At 44.2% G+C, this 14654-nt stretch overlaps 1 protein-coding gene across 2 annotated transcripts in view; it reads right to left on the bottom strand.

The window, feature by feature from the left end:
* FOXN3 (forkhead box N3) overlaps positions 1 to 14654 on the bottom strand; it is a 355335-nt gene that overhangs the window by 237557 nt on the left and 103124 nt on the right. For both annotated transcript variants that reach the window (XM_080917520.1, XM_080917519.1), the window contains exon 2: positions 10289 to 10382. The gene's annotated coding sequence lies outside the window, so the exon portion shown is untranslated. The remainder of the gene's footprint in view (positions 1 to 10288; positions 10383 to 14654) is intronic.

Below are 14654 nucleotides of genomic sequence, written 5' to 3' on the forward strand. Positions count from 1 at the left end.
AATAATAAGAACCGTCAGGGAAGTTCAGTGATAAGCTAACAATTTTCGGCAATCAGACCAAACATCTCTGCTCAAGCTGTTTAATAAAATAAATAGCAGTTTGTTGGCATTTTTGCTCAGCTAAGCACATAGTCTACATCCCAGGTAGAACCAAGAACACGGAGATAGAATAATATAGGAAAAAAATCTAGTTATGATGTTGATAATACAGATATATCCAAATCCTGAGCAATCTGGACATGGTATAAAGTACCCCACAGTTTAAAAAATATATACATTTATATAGAGAGGCATGCATACATGTTTATATAGACATATACAGTTCCACAAGTGTATACATTACATGAATTTTCACTTAACGTCGGTCAGTTAATATAGAGTAATAGTACTTCTATTAGCTCGTTTTGGGAATAATGCTAGATAATGTGATAATGGTCTGCCTGAGATTGAGGACAGAATGCTTCCCCATCATGCAGTCTACAAGAGAGCAAGCTACAAGAAACGAAAGGCTTCGGGGTTTAGAAGTCACTATGAAGTACTGGGCCTCCCAAGGCATGGCCACTCCCCATTCTAATGAAGAGGTGGCAGGTCATTTCCCTACTCACTTGAAATGAACTCTGATGGGACCCTCCAGGACCATCTAGCCCTCCAGCAGAACTGAGTCCTGTCCAGTTCCACCCCAGTTTATCAGAGACTGGAAAGGAGACAGCGTGTCCCATTCATAAGATTCAGTGAAGCACTGGGGACTAATCCAGACCTTCAGTGGCTATTTGGACCTGTTCCCTGACTCTCTGATCACCTAGAAAATTACATGTCACCAGGAGATAGTGACATTGGGGGAGGGGGAAGGCATGTACAACCAAAGGCTGTTTCGTTTCCTAAGCTTCTAGCACAAATAGAGCTGAGCTGATAAATAGGCTTACCCTAGTTGCTCTCAGTGTGGTGATCTCGCAAGCAAACACATTTTGTACTAGGGTCTGACTGTTAAAAGTCCAACTGTTGAGAGGCCATTGGACCCTAGGCTCTGGGAGACAGTCCAAGGCCTCCCTCATTTTTATGGTCTATGTATCATATTAAGCAGGCTGGTTGAAGGTCACTCTCTTGCAATAGCTATTTTTATATGATTTATTTTTATTTTATGAATTGATGTTGTGCCTACATGTATGCCTGTGTGTGAGAATACCATGTGAGTGCTGAAAATTCAACCTGAGCCCTTTGGAAGAACAGTCAGTGCTCTTATCCGCTGAGCCATCTCTCCAGAGGAGACCCAAGGAATCTACCTCAAAGTAGCTCTTCAGAGTCCCAGGAAGACATCTCTGATTTCCAGTTCTATTCCATTAAACCTATACAGATGTGTGTGTTTGTGTGTGTGTGTGTGTGTGTGTGTGTGTGTGTGTGTGTGTGTGTGTGCATTTTTGAGATAGGATCTCATGCAGCCCAGGGCAGTATATGCCTTCCTATGTAGCTGTGGAGGACCTCCCAAGTGCTGGGATTACAGGCAAGCATCACTACACGTAGTTTATGTGGTACTAGTGACCGAGCACAGGGTACCCTGCATCCTCGCCGTGGCTCCAGATGCGCTTACTATGCTGTTTCTATCACTGGTGGTGTTCCAAGCATTGGACCTAGTCCTCAGATTGGGACCCAAACAGACTCAATCTCAGATTAACATTCCATTATCCAAGGAGGGCCTCAAACGCATTTACGAGAGATAGAACATTAATCACGGTGACACATGAGAACACACGAGGGTGACAGGTACAGCACAGATCAGCAGGGGGTTGGGATGGCCAGATGTCACCCGGGAGATAAACATGTGATTGCATAGTCTTAACCCACAGTGCCATGAACAGATGCCTACTCATCTTTTCAAATGCTGCCTGCTCTCCTGAAGCCAGGAGGAAAGTCTTCATTGCTGGTATGTTTCTAATACCTGCTAATCTTCCTTTTAATAAGGATAAACCCTGGGCTTTGGGCCACCAGTAAATGGCAATCTGAGACCGAAAGGTGGCTAGACAAGGAGACAAGCAGTGTCAGGAAGTAGGAGCAAGAGACGAGCCAAGGGTCCCCAGATGTAGATTTTGCACAGCAGTGAGACTGTGGTCTAGCCTCAGGAATGTATTCATTAGGGGACATTTCTGCATACACACGTGGTACAGCCTGCCACACACCTAGCCTAAGTAACTGCACATTTCTTCATTCCTACACTACAGGCCTATAGGAACGTTGCCACACTGAACATTGTAAGCCAGAGCTTTTTTGTTTAAGTGAGTGGGGGAGGGGGAGATAGACATATTGTCACTGTAAAAGGTGAATTTAAGGTATTCTGGCACTGCTTGACCCCACTGCATCATGGGACTTCAACCTTGGTTCTGAACAGGCAACATAGGCAGTTTGTATCTCGCAACACTGTCATATCATACATACATGATGTCACAGAACACAGTGACAATAACCATGGTCTCAGCTCAGATTTGAGACTACCATATGCTCTAACTGCAGAAACACAATGACTTAGCTAGGAAGTAAAGACCTTTCATATTTCCCTATCACCACTGCCTCACATGCTAAGCATCAAATCAGTACATCCCTGGAATTTTGACTCTGAAAGTATCAAGTCAGATACTCGAGTGTCTGACTTGAGTTTCACCTTGGGATTAGGGGAGAATTTTCGATAATTCTAGGATTTAATTCATTATATATAATTTTTCAATAATTCTAAAATTTGATTCGTTATATAAAATAAACAAGCTCATCTATCTAATTAGTAGCAAACTGCTTTTGCCCTTAATAGATGATAAAATCCCATTATAGCCAGGGAGTTATTTAAAAATAAATTTTGCAATTTATGAAGAGTAATTATTTGGTATTGTGTACCAACTTAATTTACTTACATACCCAGGGTCCTATAATATTTCTCAGGCAAAAAAAAGAAAGAAAGAAAGAAAGAAAGAAAGAAATCAAAAGTAGGAAAACTTTAACCTGTCCTGTAAAAGACAGGCACAACAAGCCTTATGCACAGGAGGCGGGTGAGAGCAGGAAGAACGCAGTGGAAATCAGGCAGCGGGAGAGCTCAGCTTTACTGTAACCTTATGGGACAGACAATCCATCATGGCCAAGGGGCCATGACGTAAAACATGCATACAGTCAAGGGGGCCTGGGTGCATTGCCACTTTCTAGTTTGCCAAGTAAGGACACTGGTCTCTATATTCATGTATTTATTTTCCTTACTGGGCTGTAAGGCAAGAAGGAGCTTGTACTTGAACACCTCTACACACATATTTTTAATGATTTATTTGTGTGTGTGTGTTTCACCTGCATGTCTGTCTGTGTACCGTGTGAATGTAGTATCCAAGGGCACAGAAGTTGGCATAAGACCCTCTGGGACTGGAGTTATAGACAGTTCTGATCTGCCATGTAGGTGCTAGGAATCAGACTGGGGTCCTCTGCAAGAGCAGCTGGCGCTCTTAACCTCTGGGTTGTCTCTCTAGCCCTCTGTGCAGGTAGGTAGTGTCTATTTTCTGTAGAATGTGAGCTCACGCAGGACACGCTAGGATTCCCTGTGCTTTCTACTCAGGAGGTTCCTAGTGTCCTGGACAAGATGAGGCGTCTGATCTTGCAAGTGTCTTTTCTGTGCTTCTTTATTTTGGCAGGGGAGGGGATCTAACCTGAGGTTTTCTGTGTTCTTCTGCCATGCACCCCAGACTCACTATATTATTTCTTATTTCTCCTTTTACTTATAAATCCTTGCTGGCAATGGTGGCACTTGCTACTAGTTCAGTCACCTGGAGGCTGAGGCAGGTGGATTTCTATGAATTTGAAACCAGCCTGGTTTATACATTGAGTTCCAGGACTAGCAACACCCTATCTCAAAATAATTAAAAGGAATCTCACACTTCACATTTCCTTCTCTTCTTTCAGAGAATCTTTTGTAAAATGCTTTTTCTCAAGTGTCATAAAGCCATTAGTAACAAAACAAAAAGGGCTGGGCATGGTAGCATATGCCTTTAAAACCAGCACTAGGGAGGTGGAGGGTGGCAGGTCTCTGTGAGTTCAAGGCCAGCCTGGATACTTGTGGTACTAGTATAGCACAAGCATCCTCTGTTACTGGCCTCAGATACAATGAAAATAGCCAGGGCTGTTACGTAGAGAAACCCTATCTCGAAAAACAAATAAAACAAACATACAGCAAACCAGAAATCCACACATTTTATAAAGGACTCATTTTCATTTCAACCCTTGATTAAGAGCATAGAATATAAGCTTCTACTGGAAATTAATTTGAACTAAACAATGTCTGACTATACTGGCTAAGAAACTATCAGCAACAGGAGAGAATGGTCTTCTTTGCAGGCAGGAGTAGAAACAAGAGCCAGACTCTTTCCATGGGTCTTAATCCACTCCCTAGCCAGTGAGGACCACCAAAGGGAAGCAACTCCCAGGTTCTGGGCTAGAATCAGGACTTGTAGCAAAAAAGAAGGATGTAGATCAGCTTAATTCCAAGTTCTTAGATGACAAAGACTATGCTTATTAATGTGACCTGCACAGGGCCCGCCACTCAGCATGTGTAAACAGACATCTATTCAAAAATTTAATGATAATATTAAAAGAAACAATGGGAAGAAAAATAAATCCTTTATGAGACAAAAAAAAAAATCAAATTCCCTTACTGCTTAAGAACAGGCTAGCTGGTTTCTCCATCCTTGTGAACAGCTTACAAAGGGCTTCAAAGACTAAGCTTTGCTTGTTGAATGAGTGAAAGTGTTTGTTAAATGAGTTAATTGAAAGAATTCCCATATTTGATTTGCTATCTTTTGATACACAGAAACAACTGACTTTAACATCCTTTAGATCAAGTCACATTTAAATTAAATATATATTTAATCTCACAATTTTCAGTCTGGCCCATACACTCTCAGGTTACACCAACTAGAAGAATTTTAAGAGCTACCATTAACTATTTAGTATCTTATGAGCAGTATGTCAAGATGTAATGAGTTGTTTAATTCTTATATCATCTCCATAAAGTAAACAAGTTTCAGAACTTGCTTCCAAGGCATTTGGCCAGGAAGCAAAAGGGAGGAGTCCCAGGATGTATTAGTTACTCGTCTGATGCTGTGATAAAATACCTGAGAAGGCAGCTGTGGAAAGAGGTTTTAGGGGTCACACTGTGAGCGCACATCTGTGGAAGAATGGAAGCCAAGCTGGTAGGGGCAGAGGTAGGTAGCCACATTGTATCTGAGGTCAGTAACAGAGGATGCTTGTGTTCTGCTTCCCCACCCCCCACCAACTCCTTTCCCTCAATGTAATCAGTCTGGGTCCTCTGCCCTTAAAATGGCATCCTCTATATTTAGAGTGGGTCTTCCCACACCAATTAACCTAATGTAGAACCTTCCTGGAAGACATGCCCAGAGGTTTGTTTCTATGGTGATTCTAAATCCCACCCCCAAAGTTGACAATCTAGATTAGTCATCACCAGGAATAACAGCTGCAGGCTTTGTCTGGATCCACTGCTTTAGGACCACTCCCTAAAACCAACCTTAACACTTTTCAGGCCTCTATCCTCCCTGCTTCCCCTCCCCCACCCCCCTTTCCGGGTAAGCCAGGGTTGTTTCCATTTGGCCTCTAAGTGTTGTCAGTCATGAGTCCATGGTTCTAGAACAGCCCAGAAACACCTCTATCAGCCCTTCCCCCAGCATGAGCACAGTTCCAAAATGCCTTGGGGTAAACCAAAGGCAGATGTTTGGCTGGAACAAAATAATCTGTCCAGAATGCCCAACCTGGCCTGGAGCTAGAGATGGCAAAGGGACAAGCTGACATGAGATGGCAAAGGGACAATATGTATCTTATAAATTCCCACCTTCTCCAAATGATGGGGACCAGCAAACAAGATAGTAAAAAAAAAAAAAAAAACTTTCTGAACAAATTAAACTGCTTCTGGAGTAAAGATGTTAGATGTGTTCTTCAAACAGTGTAGGGTGTGGACACTAGCCAGTAGTCACCAAGCCGAAGCATCCAGCGGCTCTGTTTGGTGTGTGTGTGTGGCTTTTATCAATCAAACAGTCCCAGGGAACACCTGGAGTCATTGTTGAAGTCGCAAACAGGGCAGGCAGCAGGCTTGGAGGTCTCAGATTCAGATCTTGGGAGAATCCTGTAGCTTGGTTTTTGTTTTATAATATTTGGGTTTCATTTATGACTGGCACATGACTTTCTCTGGTAATGAGTAACTCGTGGCTAAGATTAATTGCCTAATTTTAATTACATTTGACTTGCTTGCCACATGTTGTAAACAAGCCATCGGGGTACCAACAAGGGATCTGTGGCTGTTCTAAGAGTTTTAGTGTCAGAATATTCATGTTACCATCCTCAAAACACAGGGCTCCAGCCAGCCTCTCTTGTCCTCAAAAAAAAAAAAAAAAAAAAGACTCAAATAACCAGTAAATCACAGAGAGACACACAGATACAACTCTTACACCCTGTAAACTAGCCAGGCATCTCTGCTTCCTTGAGGAGCAGCCTCCATTTTAAACTTAAGTTTCTTTTTTGCTTTCTGGATTCTCTCATTTTCTCCGCTGTATTCATGGGGGGGGGGGCACAGACCCATAAATGTCATTTCATATTCAAAGCAATTTGCTATAGGCAACTACACCATTACTTTGTACAAATAAATTTACATAAATCATTATTAGAATGCTCTATCTTGGTAACACTATTTGGTTCCCAGAGCACAAATTAAATTCATGCTTAAAGTGGAATGTTTTAAAGTTATTTCTATATTGTTTATGAGATGAGATTAGAAATTTCTACCTAGTTTTCCTTTCAGAACTGGAGCACTTTCTTTTTGTTCATACATCAATACAACACATGTGTGATATCCCAGGGTGGGTTTCTTGAAGCAAGCAAAGCAGGCTGAGTGCCACCTGTGGTTCGGTGTTCAGCCACTGGTACTTCTGAGCGCATGGGTTTGGTTTTGAACATGAACTAGGAAGGATCTCAGGAAATGACCACATGGTCTTGCATTTTGTTTAACGGCCTTTTGTTGAATAGGCTTTTGTTCTTCGGGCTGTCTGGTCTGTGTTAGCTGTGGTCAGACCTTTTATCCAGATAGGGTCACATGTAGCCCATGCTGGTTTTGAACTTACCATGTAGTTCAAGGAGAATATTCAGTTTAGATATGGTGCTTTGGATTGAGTCCAAGACTTTAACACGGTAGACAGGCATTCTACCAACCAAGGTCTATCTCTAGATCCCTGACATACTTTTCTTAGTTCATCTTTTTTTAAAGAGATGTGTGTGTGTGTGTGTGTGTGTGTGTGTGTGTGTGTGTGTGTGTGAGTGTGAACCCTCATCAATGTCTGTGCAGGAAGCCAGAATAGAATGTCTAGGCAATGGAACTGGAGTCCTGGGCAGTGACCGAATTCTGTCCTCTTCAAGAGTAGTAAGTGCTCTTTTTGTTGTTGCTTGTTTGTTTCGAAACAGGCTCTCACTATGTAGCTCTGGCTGTCCTGAACTCAGGACCAGGCTGGACTCAAACTCATAGAGATTCACCTGCCGCTGTCTCCCAAGTGCTGGGATTAAAGGTGTGAACCACAACGTCTGGCACATAGTAAGTGCTCTTAACCATGTATTTCTCCATAGTCAGACAACTGTTGTTCGTTTATTATTATTGTAAGTGTGTGTGTGTGTGTGTGTGTGTGTGTGTGTGTGTGTGTAAGAGGGGAAGAGAGGGCATGCCCACTGTAGGTAATTGACAGTCAGAGAACATCCTTACAGAGTCAGTTATTTTCTTCCTTCTTTATTTAGGTTGGGGGACTAAATATGAATTTCGGTCATCTGGCTTGCACAGCAAGTGCCTTTACCCATGAAGCCATCTTGTTAGCCCCACAGGATGTTCTTATTTTTCTAAAGATTTATTTATTTATTTATTTATATTATGTATATGGGTGTTTTGTCTGATTGTCTGCATATCAGAAGAGGGAATTGGATCCCGTTCACTTATAGACAGTTGTGAGTACCCATGTGGATAATGGGAACTGAACCCTTGACCTCTGAAAGAGCAGCCAGTGTTCTTAACCACTGAGCCATCCTTCCAGCCCCAGGATGCATTATTTTTTCATCTTCCTATGCTACTATAGTCTTCCTGGGGCTCAAGCAGTCAGGAACTCCTGTCTCCGGCTTGAACCACAGCCTTCACGCCAGAATCATCCCCACCAGCTTGGGGAAAAAAAAAATATTGGGCAAAATGAAAATAGCTTACTCACGATCACTGTGCAACACCTACTTGATTTAAAACCAGGATATTTATTCCCTTTAAAATAAAAGAGCTCATATCTAGCGCCAGAGAAAAAGAAAAGTTCCAAGATGCAAGCAAGGTTTGCTTTCATTTGGTACCCGCCTATTCTATCAGTGAGGTTATTCCAGGAGGCCTGGTACTCTACGTGAAACCCAGACTAGTGCATGTAGGTTCCTGAAACGATATTGCTCCAGTGATGTATTTAGATTTAATGGAAAGCTTCAGAGATACCTGGAAAATCCGGCTAGAGTCCCACTCACCTTCTCTTTCCCACGTTAGTCTACGCATTACAGGACCACATATTTCTAATGGGGAACGAGTCCCACATCTCAAATCTTGCAAAAGCATGTGTCACACCACTGTTGAGGCCCGGAGAGAGCAAACTCCCGCAAAAGGTCAGATGGTAAATATTTTATGATTAGTGCTCTGCCTATTCAGCTTCCTCGCTGTAGTGCAAAAGCTGCCTTCAGAGGGAAGGAGCACGGGCTAGGCCCCTAATAAAACCCCTCTCCAGAGACACGAACGTGTGGATTCCATACAGAGTCCCAGCAATACATGCCGGCTTTGAACTCACTATGTGGTGGAGAGTGACCTTAAATTCCCAACTTCCTGCCTCCACCCACACCAGTGCACACTTACAAACAAGTGCACCACACTTGGGTTTATTCAGTGTTAGGGATGAAGCCTGTTTAGTCTCAAATCCCAGGATAAATGGCTTAGGTGCCTATTTAACATATCAATTCAGACCTGGCCTCCAGGTTATCCCAGCATCCCTCAGTCCCTACCTGCTACAGGGTATGGCTGGCATCCTCTACACGACCCCACCCGCCTGAACCAACTCTCCAGCCCAAGGAGGCCCTTCCCTATATAATGTAGCCATTTTGGTTACCTGCCCGTTTTTTTAACCTTTGATTGAAAATGGCACCTTTAAAGGCTAGGTACTGACCCGGTACTGTGTCTCTTTCATCCAGGGCTTCCTCCTGGTGTGGGTAAATCTAAAGCACTTTGAGGATGGAGGGGTGAGTTTGCAAGGAAAAAGGTAAGTAATAATAGACACAGGTAAACAAGCAGGAAGACTATCTTGCCAAAGCTGTCTGACAGTGGCTGTTTCCCCGGGCAAGCCCCCTGGGTCACAGGATGGCAGTTTCCCCAGGTGGCTCTACTCTAGGATCTTAAGCAGCCCAGGCCTTGAGGAGAAATCTGACTTTGACTGGGACAGAGGATCGGCAATGAGACATCTGTGTATCCTCTGGGCACATTGAGGGCTCAGTCCTGCCTTCCTCGGTGTCACGTCCCTCTCCCACCTGTGCCTGGCCAAGTGATCCTCCGAGACTGTCATCTGAGATGCCTCTAGCTTCACAAATTCCTTGATGGTTACTTCAACCTTGCATCTGGAAGTCTGTGGGTTCCCAGAAGCAGAGCCTATACTTGGTGCCCAGCCTCCACTCCAAACTCAGCCCCACTGTCTGTCATGATAGAGCTGTGAGCCTGGCCATCCTGAGTAATCCCTGAAGATGGAAAACAGCCTTGTGCTTTCTCATCCTCATCTGTCCCAAGTACAGAAAACAGACTCAGGAGTCTCCTCAGAACACAACTGGTACAACATCAGAAGGAGGAAGACAGTTACGCACGGCATTCTGGGAAAGGTGGTGATGAACATAGAGGCGCTAGCTACTTAGTTACTGGTCTGTCGCCACATGAAAATTCCCAGCAATGTTCATGTGGTTTCATGGGTCCAAGACACACAGAATTTTAAATATACAGATGTGACTCGAGGTCTTTCAATTATCTTAATGCCTAAATTGGATTGACCACCCTGTCAGTCTATCTGCTGTATGAATTGATCATTAAGAAGATTGGCGGAAGAGCAGTAATGGAGGGAGAAACAGTCAGCTTGGTATTTGCATTTAAATACAGCTCTGCTATTTCATTGATTCGACGCAATCTACTGAGGTTTGGTGACTGGAGAAGGGTCACTAGTGAGAGTATGATTACCTGAGTCAGAATGGGTCCAGGAAACGGAGGTCAGCATCGCTCCAGAAAGGACAAAGGTGCCTTCATAATCACTAGACGGTACTTCTAGAGGCTGCTGGAGTGGAGTAGAAGGGAGACAGGATTAGACTAAAGAAGCAGAGAGTTCTCGACGCCACAATTCCTGTCCTCTCCGGCCTGACCCCAGACAAATGACACACTTCAGTGAAACGCAGGTTGCCGGAGAGCCTCTCAGTTCTTGGATAGTTAGTGCAGAAATGAGGCCTTCAAGATGGAGTGGTTTTGAAACTGCTTCTGGGGCACAAGAGGGCCCAGAAATGTGAAAACACACGCTATAGACATTGTGATATTATTTGATTTGCTACAAAAGCCATCCAGACATTCCTGAGACCGTTTTCTTTTATCATCGCTACTTCTGAAACACTTGTCTGTCTAAAGAAAAATCGCCAGAGGCCATGTGTTCAAGGCCAGCCTCAACCCATCTACCCAACGACTCATTGTAAAATGCAGTCTCTCTAGTTCTAGTAGGGACTATCTCCCTTAACCCACAAGTTAGTGGGCCCACAGTTAACCCTGGACAATAGAGAAGTTGGCACATGAGATAGACCTGGGTAATGATTTCTGCTGAAAGATAATTTTTGGCATCCAAGGACTTAATAGTGGCAAATCCATGGATTCTCTAGAAATCCTGTGAGGGTTGGTGTGAGCATGTTAGGGAACAGTCATTCCAGCAGTGGTTCTCAAACGGGTCCCTGGCACAACAACATCTAAGGCCTTTACCAGGAAGATGGAAGTCTTAGCTCTGACCCAGGTTCTATGACTTAGAGTGTGGGAGGAGAGCGGTAGAGACCAGTGTTCTCATGAGCCCTGTGCGCACCTCTGATCTTAGATCATCTCATCCATTCATACAAAGGCACTGACCCAGTTATACTATGAAATTTCACCCTACCCCACTTCATGTCTAAAACATAATTAAAGAAGGAAGGACTGACAGGGAGGAATTCCTACTCAGGAGAACACAAGCATCAAACACTAAAGAGGTTTTGTTGTTGTTATTTGTTTTGTTGTTTTTTGTTTTGGGGGGGGTTGTTTGTTTTGTTAGGGGACTCTGGGGAAGACAGTTTGTCTCTCTCAAGTTGGGGTTACGATGAAGTTACAGATTGACTGTTAAGATAATGGCAATACTTAGGAACCTGTAGATTAGAATGGGGTGGGTGGCAGGGAGATGGTTCAGTAGAGCACATGGTGCTGTTCGAGTCTGGGGCCCTGAGTTTAAGCTCACGTAAGAAAAAACCTGGAATCTATAGAAAGAGCTGGAAACAGGGAGGGCATCACTTCCAGAACGCCTACTGAGAGACGGGCGGCAAGGACAGCAGACTTGCCCCAAAGCTCTCGCACTGTGGAGCCTAGAGTGTGCTTCACAGCAGTGGAGAGACCCTGTCTCAGAGAGGTGAAACTCCAGGAGGCTGTTCTCTGACATGCGCGCGCGCGCACACACACACACACACACACACACACACACACGTGTGCCTACACACTCACATGCCAAATCAATGTTTTACTTGAAATATCAGAATCTGCGAGCTGGGTAGGCAGCACAGTTGATACAGGGATTGCCCGGTGTCTGAGAAGTTGTGGTTTGATGGACAGCACGGTGTGGAAAAACAGGCATGCTGGCCCATGCCTGTAATCCAGCACTTAGGAAGTAGACACAAGAAAATCAGAATTTTAAGGTCAGTTTTAGCTACTTATCAAGTTGGAAGCTACAATGAAATTTATACCACTGTCTCAAACAAACACACAAAGCTTAGGTGGGACAGGAGAACACAGGCGATGTTGTAACTTGGTTCCTCTTTGAGATACTCAGTAACCAGGTCTGGCTGATTGTTGAGGATCTGCATGATCAGAGTCAATCATTATCAACTCCAAATACAGAGAGGCGAGATCAAGGGAACCATGGCTTCTAATCCCTGTGTGAAGGCAACTCAGCCTGCATCCTTGGCTCATGCTTGGCAACCCCTTGCCCTGTGAATAAGATGCTTAAGAGACTTCTAGGCCCAGTTTGGTTCTTAGATTTTTATGCTTTACATTCGCTACTCTGCATTTTTTCCACAAGGGAGACTCTCAGCTGCTTCAAGGACTCACAGCTCGTGGTCTGCCCGGAAGGAACACAAAAGAAAATGTTAAGGCAGGCACAAGAACCTGGGTGCCAGGGCAACCCAGGGTGTTTCTGCCAAGGGGCGAATTGCTCTCACACCTCAAAGTCCTGACACCTTCTTGGTTTTAACATTATAAAGCATCCCAGGTTGACTGGAGTGTACATCTTTCCCACCCAAAGCTAAAAGTATATTCAACGTCACCCACTGGAGAAACGAAGCATTTGTGTTCAGTTACTGCTCATGCTTCTAGAACACAGACAGACAGACAGAAGTAGACGTCATCATGGCTTCATTTCTTGATGCCAGTTATCAATGACTGGACGCCACGCCACAGCTTCTATTAAAAATTTTAGAAATCAGAAAGAGCTATGATCTGGGTCCCCTATACCCCACTTTTTATTTTTATATAAAGGAGAGGTTAAGAAGGATGTGGGGGCTTATTCTGATCATTGTGGGAGGCTGAGCCAGAAGGGTTAGGATAAAGCACTTGTCCCCCCCAAGTCTGACACCCCGAGTTCAATCTTAAGAACCTACATGGAAAAAAGGGCCAGATGTGGTGGCTCACATCTGTAACCCCAGCACTCCTGCAGGGAGATATGAGGTCTACAGTGAACCAGCAGTCAGCAATTAGCAGCAAAAGCAAGAGATCTTGCCTCTAAAGGTGGTGCAAGGAGAAAGATGGCTCCCAAGAAGTTGTCCTCTGGCCTCTATGTACACCCCATGACCCTCACACACACCAAACAGAGCTTTCTTAAAAAGGAAAGACATTGACCTGTCTCATCTTTGTTCAGACTGAGATAAGCAAACTGAGGAAATTGCATGCGAATCATAGCACACAATCTCACACAGACTTGTGGAACTCTTTATCGAGACCTTGGGTATTAATTACCGACGCGGCATTACATTAGCTTTTGAAAATGAAAATCTCAAACCTTACGCATGCCCTCCAGACTCTCTCCCTTTCAGACATTTGCAGATATAGTAGTTTTGAGGAACAAAACCTGGTATCAACCAAGCCATTCTCCCTAGAAACATTTCAAGGTAAATTCTCTCCTCAGAATTTTTTTTCCCCATCAGATGCTACGCCTCTGACCACAGACAGGTATCCAGTTGTCTTTCAGCAGCTCCTGAGAGCACAGCTCAGCCTTCAGTAGCGCCGACATATACGATGGTGGTAATTTATCGCCTCTGCAGTAGTTTAGTCCCAGATGGACCATTTACTAATTTATTTCCATATGTAACTGACAGAGATATTAATCAGGTTTCCAACTCAGAAACCTGAATTGTGTGCTATTCCCTAAACAGGCTGACTCTGGGAAAGAGGAAGCCTACATTTGCATAGAAAGCTTTCCTTAAAAGCTGCCAGTACACACACACACACACACACACACACACACACACACACATACACGTATACACACATTCACATACACACATATACATACAGACACACATACATACACATACACACACACATACAACACACACAAACACACATTCCTGTTCACCTGGAGGCCTGACTCTGAGTGTTGTGCACTTAACACAGCACTAATGTCTGATGTAACTATGGGCAGACAGGAACCCAGAAACAACCCAAATGCTGCCACCATCAGCCCCAGTGGCAGCCTCTGTCCCTCCCTGTTTGCAAGGTCGGGGTCTCAGATTTCTGAAACCGAAGACCTCTTTTTGCCACAGCACCATGCCCAGCTGGCTAGAACAGCGGTGCCTGAGCACTGGAAAGTATGAGCTTCCTTTTTTCCACTCTTTTTAAGGGTCTGCACTTGACTAAACTCCACAGCTGCTGTGTCCTCGTGGAGGTGACAGCTAACGAACTATTAGCTGTCCCCCTCAGCTCATCTCCCGGTGTACTTTCGTTTTTAAGTTAACCCAATGATACCAGCCTAGAGTGAAGGGCTGACTAATGTCATTTCAGCGTGACAGTGTTGGCAGAGGGAGTCAATCGAGGTGCAGAAGCTGACTGGCAGTGAAGATGAAACCCAAAGCCACGCCTTTCAAGGCTCTCCACACAGGACCATAGACACCCTCTCATGAGCTCTGCCACTGGGGAAAAGTACCTTAACTGAGTTTGGCATAGTGATACTTGCCTATAACCCGTAGCACTCAGAGGCAGAAGTGAGAAGATCATGAGTTCAAGGTCAGTGTGGGCAACACGGTGACTCACTACAAAATGAAAACAAAACAAAACAAAC

Source organism: Micromys minutus (genome assembly GCF_963924665.1).
Source record: "Micromys minutus genome assembly, chromosome: 1".
NCBI classification, from domain to species: domain Eukaryota; kingdom Metazoa; phylum Chordata; class Mammalia; order Rodentia; family Muridae; genus Micromys; species Micromys minutus.